The sequence below is a fragment of the Mauremys mutica genome, chromosome 7, assembly GCF_020497125.1.
Source record: "Mauremys mutica isolate MM-2020 ecotype Southern chromosome 7, ASM2049712v1, whole genome shotgun sequence".
Lineage (NCBI taxonomy): Eukaryota > Metazoa > Chordata > Testudines > Geoemydidae > Mauremys > Mauremys mutica.
In genome coordinates, this window is record NC_059078.1 from 69,535,572 (window position 1) to 69,553,537 (window position 17,966).

The 17,966-nt window shown below is 42.7% G+C and overlaps 1 protein-coding gene across 4 annotated transcripts in view; it reads left to right on the forward strand.

The window, feature by feature from the left end:
* ZMIZ1 (zinc finger MIZ-type containing 1) overlaps positions 1-17,966 on the forward strand; it is a 525,799-nt gene that overhangs the window by 85,151 nt on the left and 422,682 nt on the right. For all 4 annotated transcript variants that reach the window (XM_045023882.1, XM_045023878.1, XM_045023879.1 and 1 more), the window contains exon 2: positions 15,671-15,791. The gene's annotated coding sequence lies outside the window, so the exon portion shown is untranslated. The remainder of the gene's footprint in view (positions 1-15,670; positions 15,792-17,966) is intronic.

Consider the following 17,966-nt stretch of genomic DNA (forward strand, 5'->3'; position numbering starts at 1 on the left):
CCACGAAAAACCCAGCAGGCGGGTGTTTTAGAGAGGAGTGAAGCTAAACCTTGTTACCTGTATTGAAATTGTCTACATTGTGTATTCAGTGATTTAAGAAGGTAAAACTGAAACGAGGCAGGGGATTTCAGCTGTGGCTTCTTTCTCTCTGTCCTTGCATTGTGGAGCTGCAGCTGGAAAAGCTTTGAGGAAGTGTGCACAGGAGGCTCAGGTGAAAGGTTCAAAGTGCTTATGCTTTGGTTGTGAGAAACAGCCATTTCTGTTTGTGAAAGCACAGCCTTCCCAGCGCTGGTGTGGGGAGGGTTAGGCTATCAAGCTGCAGAGGATGTCTGTGTTCAGGGAGATGATTGGCAGGGCTGGACCACAACTCATTATACAAGCTGCAGCAGATAGGGGAAACATTAGTTTATGCCAATTCAAATTGCTCGAGTCCCTAGAGACCTGGTGATGTGATCCACCAGTATGAAATATTCAAGTTTTAATCATTGTTGCCTAGTGGAAGAACTGTAACTCAGTCTCCTAAAATGTTTACTCTACTCTACATAAACAAGTCTAACTATATGGAGAGTGCATGCAAATAAAGAAAGATGTTCCATAGCTGTATTTTAAATTTCATTATATATAATTAAGAGATTTGATACATTGTTTTAGAGACTATTTGTAGTACAGCATAACGAGCATTGTAGAGAGAATGGCAGGAATGAGGTTAGTATTCTGTGTGGCTGAAGAAGAATAGGGTATGACATTTGAATATTATGAGTACTATCAGATTAGTGATGGTGCATTGTAAAGAACAGAAGCTGAACACTAGTGTTTAGAGCCTCGACTTAAACGTGTGCCTGAAATGTTTTATATTTTTTTAGTAAAACCACACTGTCATTTTTTCTTTAACTGTTTTTTTTTAATAATCCCATATTTTAGTGCTTTTTACTTCGTTTGGCCATACAATATGATCTCAATTAGCTAAAAAGTCCTGTTATCCAAAGTAAGGTCATGTCCTCTAACAATGACATACATGATGGTATATGGTCATGGCTGTCCTTAGGGGGGCGCAGTATCCAGGGCGGAAGCGATGGATTGGTCTCTTCCGGGACCAACCGCGCCAGCCAATCGCACTGGCTTGCAGGGCCCCCCAAAACGTGGGACCCAGAGCGGGGGGTTGAGGGTGGGGAGGAGAGAAGTGATGCGCTGGCCAATTGCACCGGCCTGCAGGGCCTGGAGCAGTCGCCCTAATTCGCCCTACCCAAGGGACGGCTCTGTATATCGTACTCAGGAAAGTAATGTGTTTGCTGGATTAGGGGTGGGAAGTGAGGAGGAGAGAATGCTGCATAGACCGCCTGCCTCCCAATTGTCTGACTCTTCCAGTGTGGTTCAGTCATTATGATTTTAGTTATGCGAAGGATAACTTAATATTGCAACAAGTTTTATAAGTGACAGTGACCTGTAAAGGGGAAAAATGGAGTTGTGCCTCTCTTCACTTCTTAATTACATAAGGAACAACTTGCAAATCTTTATTCTTAGGTATTGCCTAACCTGGGAGATTCTTTGGCATAGTGGATCACTAATGGGATTATGATAACATAGCATGATCCCAAGGAAATGAAATCTGTTTACATGAGAGATGGCATTTTTTACTTTAAAACTGTGGTTTGGGTTTATTTGGGTATTTTAAAATACCAGTTTAACTCAGTCACCCTATAAACATGTGGGGGGAGGGATGGAAGGAGGGGGAGAGGAGAAGCAATTGCTGAAGATTCAGCACTCTCCTTCCCTTATGAACTGACAGAGCTGTACTGTCCACATCTGACTCCCCTGGAAAACCATAGAAGAGATTAAAATTCCTAGTGTTTCTAATGTAAGATACATATTTTTTAAACAGTACATTTCCAGAATTTTTCCCTCTGCAGTCACCTCAAGGTTTCATTTGTGAAACCAAATTGCCAGTTAGAAATAGATGCCATTAGTTGGCTATATGTTTTAACATAAAAATATAGATTGGAGGTGCTGAGCAAGAAATACCTTCCATAGGCATAATATAGAGTTACTTGTTCTGCTTAGATTCAGTTTTTTTTAAACAGTCCTAAGTAAAATCAATTTTCTTTAATTGCAGTGAAGTATCTGTATAGAAGGTTAAGGTTTACTCAGAGTGCTGCTCCCTGCCACAGGAAGGATTCAAATACTGTCTGATTTCTCTTGCAAGGTGCCAGCCTGTTGATTAGTATTGATTGCTGAAGGAATTGGCCACTTGACTAGGAGCCGAATCAAATAATCCCTCCATTCTTGCTTCGCAAATCCTTTGTCATGGAACAATCTGCTCTGAAGCTTTACATATACACCACACCGTGATGGGAAATTCTCCCTCAGAGTGGCTGTTAAAATTCACGCTTTAAAAAAAAAAAAAAGGTAGTTTTAGCAAGCAATGACTGTTGATTAAATGAAGGGTAGAGTTTGTCCTAATACCTTATCCCGGCAGGTTTTAAAAGAGTGGAGGGAGGCAGACAAGAAATATGGGCTACTGGTGAAACTTTCAAAAATGCCTAAATGACTTGGAATTTAGGTTTTCAAGTCTCAAGTGCTTTTGGACATATTACTCTGTATCTACACTAGTCTTTTTCCCCCATAAAATGTCCCTATTGTTACTGCCACTATCAGAATGCTAGAGTAGAGGGGCTCTTGTGACCAGTGGGGAAGCCTTTTTAACACCATGTTATCTAACACTGCTCAGAGCAGGCCTAATTGACACTAGTAAAACCCCAGAGCGCTGTCTACCCTATAGTACTCAATTGTTGCTACTACCAGGAGAGTGGAATGATAAGGTATATAGGGGAAAGGCTAGTGCAGAAGAGCTGTGGTGGCTGGCATGGAAAAAAACATGCGTGCTTCAGAGAAACTCAGTGGGTTTGTTTTTGGATTTGCTCAGACTCCAAGGGCCAGGAGCGGCTCCAGGCACCAGCGCACAAAGCGTGTGCCTGGGGCGGCAAGCTGTGGAGGGTGGCCTGCTGGTCGCTGTGAGGGGAAATCTCAAATATAGCATAGAATGGAGAGGAGCTGTGGTCTCTTTGAATGTGTATTCTGTGAAAGAGGGAGAGTGGGCGTGGGCTCCGGTGATAATATATTTAACCATAGCACTATAGCTGGTTGAAAATTGGAATTTCTGTACTACAGGAAACCGATATTTCAAAATGTTGTTTTTGACCTGAATTGGAGTGAAAATGCAAAGTATCCGTTTCTTTTGTGGAATGGAAAGTTCTGAAAAATATGTATTAGGAAATGTCTAAACATTTCATGTAGACATTGCCCGTTGAAACGGATTGTGTTAACGTTCTCAGATCAAGAAATTTTATTTTACTTTGGTTCAACATTCATCTGTTCTCCATCCACTGAACTGCCGCAGTGCCTGATGTGAGTTGTAGTTTTGATGCCTCAAGCCCCTATTCTAATCTAGAGGAACTCAGCCTATACAGAAAAATGGAGGCATGAGGTACTCTTGCTGCAGCTCCCATGAGGCATTATACAGCAGCTCAAGCAGCTACAGTTCATTGTTGTGCTAACCCAAAACGAAAATGTTTTGATTTTCCAAATGGAAAATTTTCCTGTGGGAAAAATGTAAATTTTCCAGAAATTGCAATTTCCATTCAAAAAACATTATGATGGAAAACTGACCATGTACTAAATGTACCATCTCCTGTAGATGAACTGGTAGAGGTCGGTAGGCTTCCCCATGGCATTCCTGTGCAGATCAGTATCACTTATTTGGGGTCATGTTGGAATATTAAAGCAGTTTTTAAGGCACTTAAATGCTAGCGATAGATAACAGCATTTAAACAGTACCATATACAAGATAAGAGCGAACAGAGGAGATGGTGATCAGTTATGGTACTTCTTGTCGTAACTTTAAAGGTATAATATAACAAATCTAATAAACCTAAGCACGTGAAATTGAGAAAAAAAGTAGGTGCAAGAAGCTTATCCTAATGAGTCAGATGCATTCAAATAATAACGATGAGCCATGAATTCTCAGTGAAACTTAAATACAGATGAGCTATGATGAGTTACATATAGAATGCTACAAATTAATGGGAACAGAAAGCCCTCTCCTGTTATGGATCAAAGTACAGCCTCTACCTTGATATAACGCTGTCCTTGGGAGCCAAAAAATCGTACCGCGTTATAGGTGAAACCTGTGTTATATTGAACTTGCTTTGATCCACCGGAGTGTGCTGCCCAGCCCCCCCCCGGAGAACTGCTTTACTGCGTTATATCCAGATTCGTGTTATATCGGGTGGAGTTATATCGAGGTAGCGGTGTAATAGGTAATGTATGAGAAGGTGCATGGAATACTGTGCTGTCTATTGTATTGGCTCATGGTAGGAACATGAGGTGTCTCCTGTCGCTCTGAAGACCCCAGGACTTGTTTAATAATTGGCTCCTCTGCTTCCAGTAAATTAAATGTATTGTATCCAAAGAAGAGTAATGCAGAATGTCTAAATTCACATACCTGAAGTACATAGACATGAAGGTGTAAATAGTGCCACAGCTTCAGGGGCTGTCCATTTTAAACTAATGACTTCATGAGCAGCAAAGGTGGCACAGGACAAAAAGATACCTTTCTAGACAGGCAAGCCCTGTTGATTTCATCACATAGGTCTAGGAGGCAAGGCCTGGGATGGTAGGAATATAGCCATCCATAATGTTCCTTGTTCAGCTTGATTGCTCCGCTTGTGTGTGATTTAACTGCAGTGTTGTTGGCATGCATGCCATGGAGCTGTTACAAGCATAGTGAATTGTTGGACCCACCCTGATTTTTATCCTTCTTATCTCTGCAGTTAGCTAGCATTGTGGTATACTGCTTATGGCCTGAGGATAGGCTAACACATTACTCTGAGGTTGACACTGGTGACTGGCTCAGTGTGAACGCTTGCGGTTGTCGCCTGTTATGTTAATAATCTGAGTTATTACTCTTGTAGTTAAGTGTAGAGATGAGGATGAAATATTGTACTGAAATTGATTGCAAATGAGTGCTTGTGATGCAACATAAAATCACTAATTCAGCATTGTCATATCTTTTCATTTTACCAATATTATTGTATTACTTTCCGTGAGACTCATTATCATACGAGTGATAAGCTGGTTTGGAAAGAGAAATTAAAGAAGCTTGATGCATTCTTGCACCAATTTGAAAAAAAACTTGTTTGGTGGGTTTTTTTTGATGACAGCTTTTGATTGTAAACAAACATTGTACAAAATGTTTTGTTATGACAGCAGCTTTTCCTGGCTAGTTGGATATCAATATTTGGCACCATTTCATTGCTTGACTCTGCTTTCTTTAATTGGTTTCAACAAAAAACTCCTTAGGATTCAGGTTTGGGAGCAAATAGACTTAAATCGTGTGTGTTTAAGCATAGTTCTATTGTAACATCTAAATTATCTTTTTTTACATGGAGAGAAATGTTCTACTTCAGTTTTTACGCTGATATGTACAATGCAGCATTATGATCATCAGGAATCTTTCCTGGCAGTAATTTCTACTTGGGTTCTGGATAATGGGAACAGAGGCTCACAAACAATAAGGCGCGTTAGTGGATCTAGCCTGTATGTAGTTCTTAATTGCTTTAATTTACTGAATTTTTAAAAGAAAGAACTTCAGTCCATTTAGTGCTGGTTGAAAGATGGGAGGCTGACAGTGGAATATTGAAGTCTTCCTTTTTATTCACAACCTGGGCCTTGGCATTACAGGCTTAACATCACTGCCTGGCCAGTATATCACAACTACAGCTGTGCAGATGATGGAAATTGCATTTCATGAAAGATTTAGACATTTGTCTTTGTTCTGATTAGGAATGAAACCCGAAAATTTAAAAATTATCCAGAAGAAAATTCAGAGAAAAAAGTTCAGTGGTTTTTATTAATAGTAATGTCCAAACAAAAATCAAAACCTTTTGTCCCAAAAATGTTGGTTTCCCCCTCAAACAAAATGTTAGTGAAAGGGACAGTTTTGTGTAGCATTTCAGCGTAGACCCACCTGCATTCCCTAATGGATGGTGGATCCCTTGAAGTTTTTTCTGTTTAGATGTAGGCTGCAGCCTTGACCGCGGAGGACTTGTATATGGGAAAGAGATCAGTCTCCATGCAGATCAGCCCTTGGCTTTTGTGCTGAGACAACCAGTTGCTATTGGTGGGGGTGGCCTGGCTTTGTGAACAACCCATTTTACATTGGCTGCCAGCTAGTTATCAGTGTGTGGTGAAATCTTGGCCTCACTGAAGTCAGTGGGCTCAGGATTTCATCCCTGGTTGCTACTGAGATAGATTAGATTTGAACTAGAGAGCAAAGGGCCTGATCCTCTAAGTTACTGAATGCTTCCTGGATGTTACCAAGTGCCTTCAGCACCCACTGAGGCTAATAAGAGTGGAGGGTGCCTGCCACCTTACACATTGGACCTTAAATGAGGGGAGGTGGATAGCCTGTCACCGCTCTATGAAATCATCCAGTTCTCTGTATTGCTAACGACAAAAATCTCCCTTTTCCCTATCTGCTTCAGCCCCTCCCAACAAAACTCTTTTTTCTTCTCCATCCACAGCGAATAAATTCATGCCTTCAGGATTTGTAGTCTTTGCACTGTGCTATGTGATAGCTACCCAGTGAGATGCTCTGGAAACTGCATTAATGATTGATAAAAGCTGAGAGCTGTTTAATTTTTTTCCTGTTTAATGGCTATCAATAATTTAATGCACTTACTGTATGTTTTTAAGAAATAGCACCCATTTTACAGGCTTGGGTTTCGCAGGTTAAATGATTCAAGCTTTACAAATGTTATGAGGAGCTAGAGGTTTTCCCTTTTTAATTAAAAAAAAAATCTGGGGACATGAGGTAGAGGCATTTCTCTTGAAACAGATGGTTCTGGTTTTTCAGTATCCCTTAGTTCTGTTGTAGCAAGATAGCTGGTTTTCTGAATCGCTGAAAACGGTTTCAAAGCTAAATAAGAACCTGTGTCTGCTGTCATGTTAGCATGCTGCCCATCGATAATGGAAAGCACAGGAGCCTGACATGGTGTAACTAACAGGGATCCCCAAGAGAACGCCACTCTAGAGAGTGTATCCATGTGCCTGACATTCCTGCCTTTTATATTCTAACCCAGGGCTCAAGTCACACAGAAATGTTATTTGACTTGATTTATCTGCATCCAATAATCAAATTAATTTATAGAAACAAAAAACAAAGAGAGAGGATTACTTCTAGATGTAACTCTTGGGATCATTTGCCTTAGCCTGGTACCGAAAACTGCAAATCAGAAATTAAGGTAGGGTTGCCACCTGTCCAGCTTTTACCTGGACACTCCAGGTTTTGGCTTCTGTGTCTGGGTGCCATTTAGGGTTGCCAGGTGCCCAGTTTTTGACTGGAAAGTCCAGCTGAAAAGTGGACCTGACAACCCTAAATGGCCAGAGGCGGCTCTAGCTTTTTTGCTGCCCCAAGCACAGCAGGCAGACAGCCTTCGGCGGCTTGCCTGTGGGAGGTCCCCGGTCCCGCGGATTCGGCGGCTTGCCTGCAGGAGATCCGCTGCTCCTGTGGCTTCGGCGTACCCGCTGCCAAATTGCAGCCGAATCTGTGGGACCGGTGCACCTCCTGCAGGCAAACCACCGAAGGCTGTCTGACTGCTGCCCTCGCAGGGACCGGTAGGGCGCCCCCTGCGGCTTGCCGCCCCAGGCACGCACTTGGAGCGCTGGTGCCTGGAGCCGCCGCTGTAAATGGCACCCAAACCAAAAGTCTGGTTACCGTGGGGTAGGAGGAGGCACCAGGTCATTAACCTGCACCAGCCCTTTCTCAGCCAGAACCACCTGCAGATAGGCTCTTTGAGACAATCCAGCGAGTGATGGACGGAGTGGGGGGGGGGGGGAGCGATGGGTGCGGGATCTTGGGGCAAGAGGCAGAGAAGGGGGCAGGGCCTTGAGAAGAGGCAGGGAAGGGGGCGGGGCCTCTGGGGTCTGGTTACCAGCACTTAGAAAGGTGGCAACCCTGAATTAAAGAGAGGGGAAAATAGATATTTGGACTGATATAACTGGGTCTCTGCATCTCTGGAAGGCACCAGTCCTATAAAGTGCTGAGTGTCTTCATCCATAGTCATCTTTTGGAGTGGAAGGCACTTGGCACCTTGCTAGATTTGGTCCTCCAGGCCTTGTGTATAAAACATACACACACTGCAAAATTCTACTTACCCTGGATGTATAAGTTACATTGATGAAATAGTCCAATATAATTTGCTTTCTTCTTGTTGGTCATTGTGGTTAAAGGCTGTGCAAGTAAACTTAGTGCGTGGGATAGTAAATTTTAATGTTTGTTATATAAAATGTGTGTATATGAATATAAGTATTAAACTTTGTTTCACATTGACAAATGGTTTTCTTGTCTTTTTCCAGGTTAGAATACATTTAAGAAAGAGACAATAGTTCTTAGGGTATATTTGGGGGAAGTATATATAGGTATAACATGAAAATGACCCAAATAAACCTTTAATGATGTAAGCAATAGAGCTGGTTGGGAATCTTTGAATGAAATGTTTTTCTGTCAAAAAATGCTGGTTGAACAAAATTGAAATTTTCTTCAGTGTTAACAAATTTCCAGTTTTGAAAAAAGTTGAAATGGTGATGTTGTTTTGATGCTTTAAAAATGAAAAGTTCTGTCTTAGGTTTGAAACAACTTTTAATTATTAAAATAAAAAGAACAGTTGAGAGATGTAAACCAAATTTTTGTTTGAATTGTTTGTGGAAGTTGTTGAGTTGTTGATTTGACTTTTCTTCCTCATTCAGGATGGGAAAAATCTTTGTCATCTTGAACATTGTTCCTGGGATAGGAAAACAATTTACAGCCCAGCCCTAGTAAAAAGCACTCCTACTTCTTCAAATGCCCTAAAGAAAATTATAGAAGGATATTTACTACACCCAGAACTTACTCAATTCAAACCATTATTACAGATGAAGTTTAAAGTGGCTTATAGATTTCTACTAACGGGCAAACCTGTGGATTCACTGGAGCTGGTCAGATTATGGGAAAACATTATTAATGAAATCCTCATGACTCATCTGACCATGCTCCTACCCTTTGTTTTCATTTCCATAAATATTTTTGCAACTTTTCTGTTTGCAAAGATATTTGTAGTGGAGCTTTTATGTTTGGAAACACCTGTTCCAAACTGTAGGCTTTAGAAAATAAGGAGAGACTAGTACAGTGATTTTAAAATAAATACACCCTCCGTTTTAATCAGCAGTGAGGGAACATGCTCCAGAAAGTGAAGATCCCTTCATCGGAGACATGTGAAGTGTGTACTAGCCTTATAACGTAAAGAAAGGTGTCTGCAGTGTAGACAGCCATGGAAGTAGGAGAGAATAGTGGCTGGAGACAACTAGGGTGACCAGAGTGTGAAAAATCAGGATGGAGGTGGGAGGTAATAGGTGCCTATATAAGAAAAAGCCCCGAAAATTGGGACTGTCCCTATAAAATTGGGACATCTGGTCACACTAGAGACAACTGTCCTATGGAACCAACTCTGCATACAGACCAGAGCTGTGTGTATGGTTTTGTAGTAAGATGCTTAGCTGTCTGGTGCTTGTGAAATGGCTGCTGCTCTTTGTGACTGGCAGTGGATGTGGGGAATAGTGGCAGAGACTTGTAAATTCAAAAAGAGTATCTCCCAGATACATGAAATAATGTTGTAAGGAACATTGAACTCCAACTTGTAAGGGTATGAATTTGGGGAATCGTTCATGCACTTTTTGCCACTTCATCATGTGTCCCCGCCCTCCTAGTGTTGTTTTTCTTTTTCTTGATTTTTTACAGTCAGAAACTTTTTTGGTTTCATCCTGAGGCGCCAACTTTCTGTGGGGGTTACCCAGGTCCCCCCCACTCCGCCTCTTCCTGCCCCCGCTCCCCTCCCCCTCCGCTCCTCCCTCCCCCCGGCCTCCTGCACACTGCTTGAACAGCTGATCAATGCGGACAAGAGGAGCTGGGAGGGAGGGGAAGGAGCTGATCGGCGTGGCTGCTGGCGGGTGCTGAGCATCCACTATTTTTTTTCTGAGGGTGCTCCAGCCCCCGAACATCCACAGAGTTGGCGCCTATAGTCTCATCTACCCTGGAAGGCTCTGTGGTGACTAGTGAAGTAATAATTTTATTGGGTCTTCTAGGTGAAGAGGCTGAAAGATAAGCAGTAAAAGGGAAGGGATTTTTACTTACTCTGTGTAAAAATCTTGGGGTTTTTTTCCCTTTTTTTTTGGGCCTGTTTAACTCCAGTGCTTATTGATCACTTGGAGAAGGGATAACTTGGCTAAAAATTCAATCTTTGTCCATTTGAGTACACATCTGAGACCCTCAAGAAGTCCTCCAGGAAAAAAAAAGAGAAAACCAGATCTGTTGTTTCTCATTTCTAAGGGAGAGGGGGAAAAGCAGAACAAGAAAAATGATAGGAAAGAGTGCCTGAGATGAAGGATGGTCCTGTGATTAAAGCACTGGTCTGGGACTTGGGAAATTTGGGTTCATTTCCTGGCTCATAAACATCCTATGTGCTGTTGGGCAAGTCATTGAGGCTATGTCTACACTAGAGATCTTACGGCATCACAGCTGTACCGATGCAGCTGTGCCGCTGTAAGGTCTCCTGTGTAGCTGCTCTATGCTGGCAGGAGAGAGCCCCAATGAGTGACGATAGCTATGTCAGCGGGAGAGTATCTCCTACCAACATAGCGCTATCCACACTGGTGCTTCTGTCAGTGTAACTTGCGTCAGTCAGTGGCGTTGTTTTTGTTACTTTTTCACTCCCCTGACTGATAAAAGTGCTATTGAAGACACAGAACAAGAAGATGGTTTCTGCCCCCCAAAGTTCATGCTGGAAGTAGAAGACTAGGATAACAGTTGCAGACAGACATGGGGGAGTCACGTTTCATGGCTACAGGATGAACTGTGCCTTAGATCGCTTTAGTCCCTTTGGAATGCAGCTCTTATGTGACAAGCCTGGCTTCCCGCACCTCACTGGATGGAACCACTCTAGTCCAGCCACTCTGACTGGATATCTGGGCTGCAGCCACCCAGTTTCCAACCGAGTTACTTACACAGGCCCAACTGGGTTTTGCCACCTGTAATAGTTTACCTTCAGGAGCCTGTGACAGTAATAAGCCTAGTCTAATGTCTAGATTTACATCGCTCAGGGCTATGAAAAATGTCATGCCATGTGCAGTCTAGTTAGTTCAACCTAACCCACACTATAGACCTAGCTTGGTTGATGGAAAAATTCTTCTTTCAACCTAAGCATCACCTCTCGGAGAAATGGGTTAACTACTGCGTCAAGAAAACCCCTTCTGTCAACGGAGGAAGCCTCTATACTATGGCGGTACAGCTATGGTACTATGACGATAGCTGTATCCGTGTGGCTGTTGTAGTGCAGGCATATCTTAAGTATGCAGTGACACAAACAACATCGCATCATTTATTTATTCATCTAAGGTACAAAGCATGTAGAGCAAAGGATAAAAACAATAAAAGGCCTCTTGTAAATATGATCCAACAGCTGGCAAAGAAAGTTTAAGGTGTAAGTTCGTCTCAGCTTATCTAACGCCATCTAACTGGCAGGGAGAAGCAACTTCTCTGAGTACAGCAGACTCCTTAGGCTCACCCTTGGGAAGAGTCATCCATTCTGGGCTGCATGGAGCCAGACGGGGTATTGTCTAAATTGTTTCCCTCAAGGACCCTTGTCTTTGCCATTGTTTCATTTCCCTTTACAGCCTCCTTTTGATTTAACTCCTGGCCACTGGTTGCTCATGAGGTTTTTGACTGGCGAGGCATAAATCACAAAATAGGCTACCCAATGTTTAATTGAATAGCTACTAAAAGCTGTCCTTATTTACAGTGAAGAAGCAGCAGGTGAACCCAGGAGCTGGAGCCGCTACCCAGCCCAGCGTGGGAGGGTGGGGGGAAGAGCATAAGGCAGGCACAGGGCTTAATGGCAGCTCCTCACGCACACACCTGGGACCAGAAACGCACAGGGTGTAGGCCCCATGCCCGCAACCCTCCTGCGTCCCGGGCTGCTACAAACCTGCCATGGCCTCACCAAGCAGTGGTTACTACAGCAACGCCATTATAAAATGACTCCTGGGCGTTGTAAATTGCCATGGTAACAAGGCAACTTCTTGAGGCACTATTAGGTATGCCAAGATTTGAGTCTCATGTGGCACTATGTTCTTCAAAGTTTCTGGCATTGTGGTTCACCACTGGAAAGAGTGAGTTATGACATTTAAGCCCAGTGACAATTTGTCCTTAAATCTGTATATATTTATCAATGAAATAAAAAAATATGCAAAATGTATTTCATGGCTTTTGGGAATTCTTGATTTGGCTGTACCTCACTTGCCAGCCGCCTGGGCTCCTGGCATTCAGGCAAGCTAATACCACAGATAACCTGATGGGAATATGATGTTTATAAAAAGAAGTACTACACAGAACTCCCTTTTTTCTCCGTGTCAAGTTTTTTGTAAGCCTTATGGCAAAGAAGGATAACGAGAGAGCTTTGCAGATGTTTTGCTTTTCTGTAGGTCCCAATTCTCTTTTTGTTCATGGTGGGAGGAGGACTACAGCTGTCTCTGTAAGAGCAGTGATTGTCTAGTCCTGGCTGTGGCCCTCAGTGGGGCTAGTGACTAGAACTGGTCAGGAAATGTTTGAGAAAACTGTTTGTTTTTTGTTGAAAATGCCAATCCAAAGCTTTTCCTGCAAAAGGGTGAGTTTAGGGGAAACATTCATCAGGAAAGGTTTCTCGGGACCAGGATGGAATTGTGAAAGCAAGAGATGCCCCCCACTCCTCCAATCTAGAATAGCCTATAGCTGAGTGGTTAGGATACTTAGCGGGGATGTGGAAGACCCAGGTTCAAGTCCCTGTTCTGTTTTAGGAGAGTGAAACTATGTGTATGATTTTTATATATAATATGTATTTAAAACATAGGACATTTAACTAGCATAGCAACTCCTAACTGGCTCCACCTGACTGGTGTCTGTGGTTTTTATAATCATCCGTACAGACTTTTCATCATAATGCTGCCTAAAGCGTGTCTTTGATTTAATAATTAAAAAGGAAAGAAGGATGTATTTGATTTGTATCACTGATGAATGCAAAATAAGTGTGTGTATTTCTTTTGCTGTCTTTCCCGACATGGTCTGTGGTGAGTCTGTCAGTAAATATTGATTAGTGCATTGCCTCAGGAAGTACATATGTCACAACCAGTTCATTGAGGGTCATTTCTTTTCAGTTCTTCACAATCAGGGCTCTAAGCCTACTCCCCTTTGCATGAAAAAGTGTCACATTTTGAGTACTCTACTACTTATCTGAAATTGGTTGAAGGCAATTTAGTGCAAACAACCATGGTACCTGATGTGTAGAGGAGATGCAAATAGGGAAACTGTATATAATTGTGCTTTTCTACTATGTGGGAGAGTCTGCCGTTGGGGAGGTTTTTTTTTTTTTTAAGATAGATGATTCTTTTGTGTCTCAGGATCTATCATTCTGGATCATTGGTTTATTTTGTCTGGGTACTTCAATGGGCAGATGTAGCAGGGCAGAACAGGAGACATTTTGTGCCACTGATCTTTTTTGTTCTTTATCTCTCTCACTCCTGTTGCGTGCAGTCTCTGTGTCTTTTCCTCCAGGATCTTTGTTGAGGTTGTCATTTTTTATTTACACTATTGTTGTTACTTTGTGAATTCTGTTTTAGGCCATCATGTGTCTAGAGGGGAAGCCGGTCAGAATTATCCTTGCAGCTGTAAGTCTGCCTAGCAGGTAGAAAAGGGTGAAGAGTAGAGGTTTAGTCCCTCTGGCAGATGCAGAAGCGGTGGCCTTTTGGAATTGGAGAAACTCTACTGTGCATTGAATGGTTTTAAGAACAGTTTTACTTATGATGGGGTTACCTTCCCTTTTCTCCCTCTTAGGTTCCCCAGCATCAGATAAAAATGACCTCTTCAGAGAGATGAGGATCAAGTGGCACAGTTAGCTACTGTTTGGTACTAGATGCATTTGTTTTTTCTTTTTGGGGAAAAGGGTAATCTTACGGTAATTTCTTCTGTGTTCAGACAATTCATACTTAGATTTTTCAGGGACAATCCTTTAAATAAACCCTCAGTCAGAGAAGGGCAGAAAGCAGTTTGCCATTTCCTCAAATATATTAATCAGGCAAATTTATTTCATATGTATCTCTTTGATTCCCCCCCCCCCCCCAAAACCAACCCCCCCCCCAAAAAACTTGTTTGCCTTTCATTTGGGGCTAGCCACCAGTGAGAGGAAGAGGACCATGAAATCTGAGACACCTTTGACACCACTTCCTAAGGTTGGTGGTAGCTGTGGGGGAAGGAATGGGAAGGCTGAAAAAACACCTCTTTTTCTGACAGTGGTATGTGGAGGGAGAGGGCAAGTTAGTCCTGACTGGGATAACAGAAATGAGTGAAAACTCTGTAAGAAGCTTATTAGGCGGTGGAGGCTGAGGCTGAGCATTGGGTTCCTTGTTCTAAGTTTCTCTTTGGCTAAGGATTTAAGCTAAGCCTGCCTAAGGCTATGTCTGCACTACAGACCTTACAGCAGCACAGCTGTATCACTTCAGCCATGCCGCTGTAAGGTCTCTTGTGTAGCCGCTCTATGCTAGCAGGAGAGAGCTCTCTCACCAGCATAATTAAACCACCCACAATGAGCAGCAGTAGCTGTGTTGGCAGGAGAGCATCTCCTGCTCACATAGCGCTGTCCACACCAGTGCCTTTCTTGGGGAAACTTGTGTTGGTCAGGGGTGTGTTTCTTCCTTGGACATCCAGTTGTGGCAGATGGGGCCAGACATCCCTCTGAGGGGAGGGATTAAGCTATTGTGGGAGCTGCGTTGGGAAAGTTTCTATTTTGTGAACTGGCTTCTTCAGTGTGGAGAAGGGTTGTTGATTTGTGCCTCATCTTTTTGGATTGTATTTTAAAGTATTTGTTAAAGAACGTAACCTGGGTTAGGAGTTCCTTGGTGTTTGTATACACTGGAATGAAAATAAAAAATAAAAATATTTAAAATTGGGGTAGTGGTTATTCAGATACGTCACATGTTGGTATTAATGATCTTTGATAGGATGAGCACACAAGCATTTGTATGTGTGATTTTTAAATGTCTGTGTGTGTGTGCGCGCATGCACGTGTGTGAATACTTGGACATGTGACATTAAAATCCTCCACTGTTGTTTTACCAATAAAAGCAGCTAATGTGAATGTTTTACAGAAATGGGCCTGATCGTGACTGAGGCAAATTCATTTGAATGAATATTCAGGCATATTTTAGCATCTCCCTTGCAATTATCCTGTTGTAGGTTATTTTAGGATCAGTATCTTGCTCTTTAGAGTCCCCCTACTCCCACCCCCGGAAAACATTGGGTTTGGATAAGATATCTGACAGTTCAGATCAATCCATGCCCCCCCCCTTTTTTTTTAATATTAGCATTGACTTGGCCTACACATTCTGGACCTTGACATGACAAGCAAATCAGTGCAGCCACGGATGGCTATTTTGGGGCTGGAGAAATAGGAGGGACTATAGATATGCTGAGGAGTTGCTGTAATCTGCTGCACCTTCAAAGGACAAGAAAGCTGATATTTACCTTCCCCTTTTCTGTTTTTTTTCTCTCTCTTAGGAAGTACTGTGTGTTACAGACTGAGACATCAATCCCAGCTCACCCCCCTTTTGTTTTCTTGACTGAATTAGAAGCTCCAGGAATGTGCTAATTGGCGGCGGCCTCTTCAGAGAAGTAAAAGGTAATTGTTATCTGCCTGCTTTAGGTGTCTTGCCTGTTAAACCTCTTTTGGAGCAGGTGGGAAAGGAGGGTAAGGTTAGAATAAGCTTGTCAATGTGGAATTTTTATTTTCTTAGATCATCTCCAAGTTGATGGTTTTCCATCCTCTTCAATGTACTCATGCAAAGAGAGGCTTCTGTGTATGTTCATTCATGCATACAGTCCTGTCATGTGCCTATTTCTACGTGTAGGACAGAGAGCTAATTTTGAGCAATTGCAGGAAAAGGTTTGCTTAAAATGTTAGTAGAAAACATAATTTTTAAAAAAATGGCCAGTGCATTGGTGGAATGATGACTTATCTGCATTAGCTTAGTTCCTGGGCCCCCGCCCTCCACCTCAGGTCCTCTGTGGTCATTTACAATCAATACCAGGGGAGAAAGGCCTCCTATTGGGCAAAATACCGATTCAGGTAAAATGACCTACATTTGAATAATTCTACATTTGAATCGCATCTTTCCTTGAGATTTGGAAAAGATTGGTTAATAATCGTAATACCTAGATCTTACATAGCAATTTTTTATCAGTAGATGTCAAAGTGCTTTACAAAGCGAATCAATATCAATATTCTTTTTTTTACATATGAGGAAAGTGAGGCATGGGCGGATGTGATTTGCCAAAGTTCACCCAGGAGGCTGGTGGCAGAGCCAAGAATTGAACCCAGGGTTTTTAAATCCAAATCCAGTGCCCTATCTTCTACACTATGCTTCCTTCCAACTGAACTTGTTTTTCATGTATTTAAATGCTTCTAGTTCCAGGCAGAAGTGCCAGAATATGGTATGTGTGCACCTCTATGTAATAAATTCCATGGCCATAGATGATGATGTGACCTTATGTAATCCTCACTCATCTTTCCATTTCTTGGAATATGGTTTATATGGAATATGGTTTATATTCCATATCCCCAATGCCCTGCAAGTTAATGATTGCAAAGCAGTTTCTATCCTTACAAGCATTTTAGATGAACCTATCTTAGAACATGTTTTTAAATGTTGTTACTTCCTGCTGAGACTTTCAGGTGATGCTAAGGGAGTTAAGTGCCCAAGTTCCATTGAAAGCCAAGTTGATTTGAGCACCTAATTCCTTTAGGCTCCTTTGGAAAGCCCATTGTTCATTCTTTAGCTCTCTGTATCCTACGATAACCGATTCCTAAATGAATCATTCGCCCTGTGATTCCGGGGCATCCATGGACAACAGTCCCATAGACTGTTGGATGCAAAATGTAAAACCTCAGACTGAGGCTTTGGCTACACTTGCATTTCAAAGCGCTGCCGCGGCAGCGCTTTGAAGCGCTAAGTGTAATCAAAGCGCCAGCGCTGGGAGAAAACTCTCCCAGCGCTGTCCGTACTCCACTTCCCTGTGGGGAATAACGGACAGCGCTGGGAGCCGCGGGCGCTGGGGCTTTGACTACACTGGCGCTTTGTAGCGCCGCAATTTGCAGCGCTGCAGAGGGTGTGTTTTCACACCCTGCTGCAGCGCTGCAAATTTGTAAGTGTAGCCAAGCCCTCAGTGCAGATACTGCAGGATATAACTTGCTGACCAAATGACAAACTGCAGGTAGGCAAATCTGCCTGGAGCAGCTCTGTCCCATGCTTGCCACTGTGCTGCTGACAGTGGGGAAGAAAGCAAATCCTTTATTAGAAGGGCCCCTACTGGGTGACTGATTACCTTCTGAAACAAAGCAACGGACCTTTTGGGTTACTCTTTCTGGGGAGCTTCAATTGATACTAAGAGACAAGCAGAAACCTACAGACCAGTTGAAGCATTCTAATGGAGTCTCCTGGAATTTCCCTAGGGCTCCTTCTAGGTAATTACCTGTCTATCACTTTGTCTCCTATCTTTTAATGAGGGAGGAGTGCTAGACTCCCAGACCACTAATCCTTATTACTGTAGAATGGTAAGTTTCACTCCTCCCTTTCTCACCTTTGAAAAATGGCACCAACTACCCAGCTGGCTTGGCTCTCTAAATCTTGTTTTAAAATGGCTGATAACCTTTCTCCCTGGCTGCCAGACTAAATCATGGGAATCTCCTGACTGCTTCAGGCATGTATTCCCTGAATTAGCCATACGGATAAGAGGGAGTTGATAGGGAAGGAAGGCTAGCAGAAGCCACCTCACAATCCCTAAATCCACTTTACCC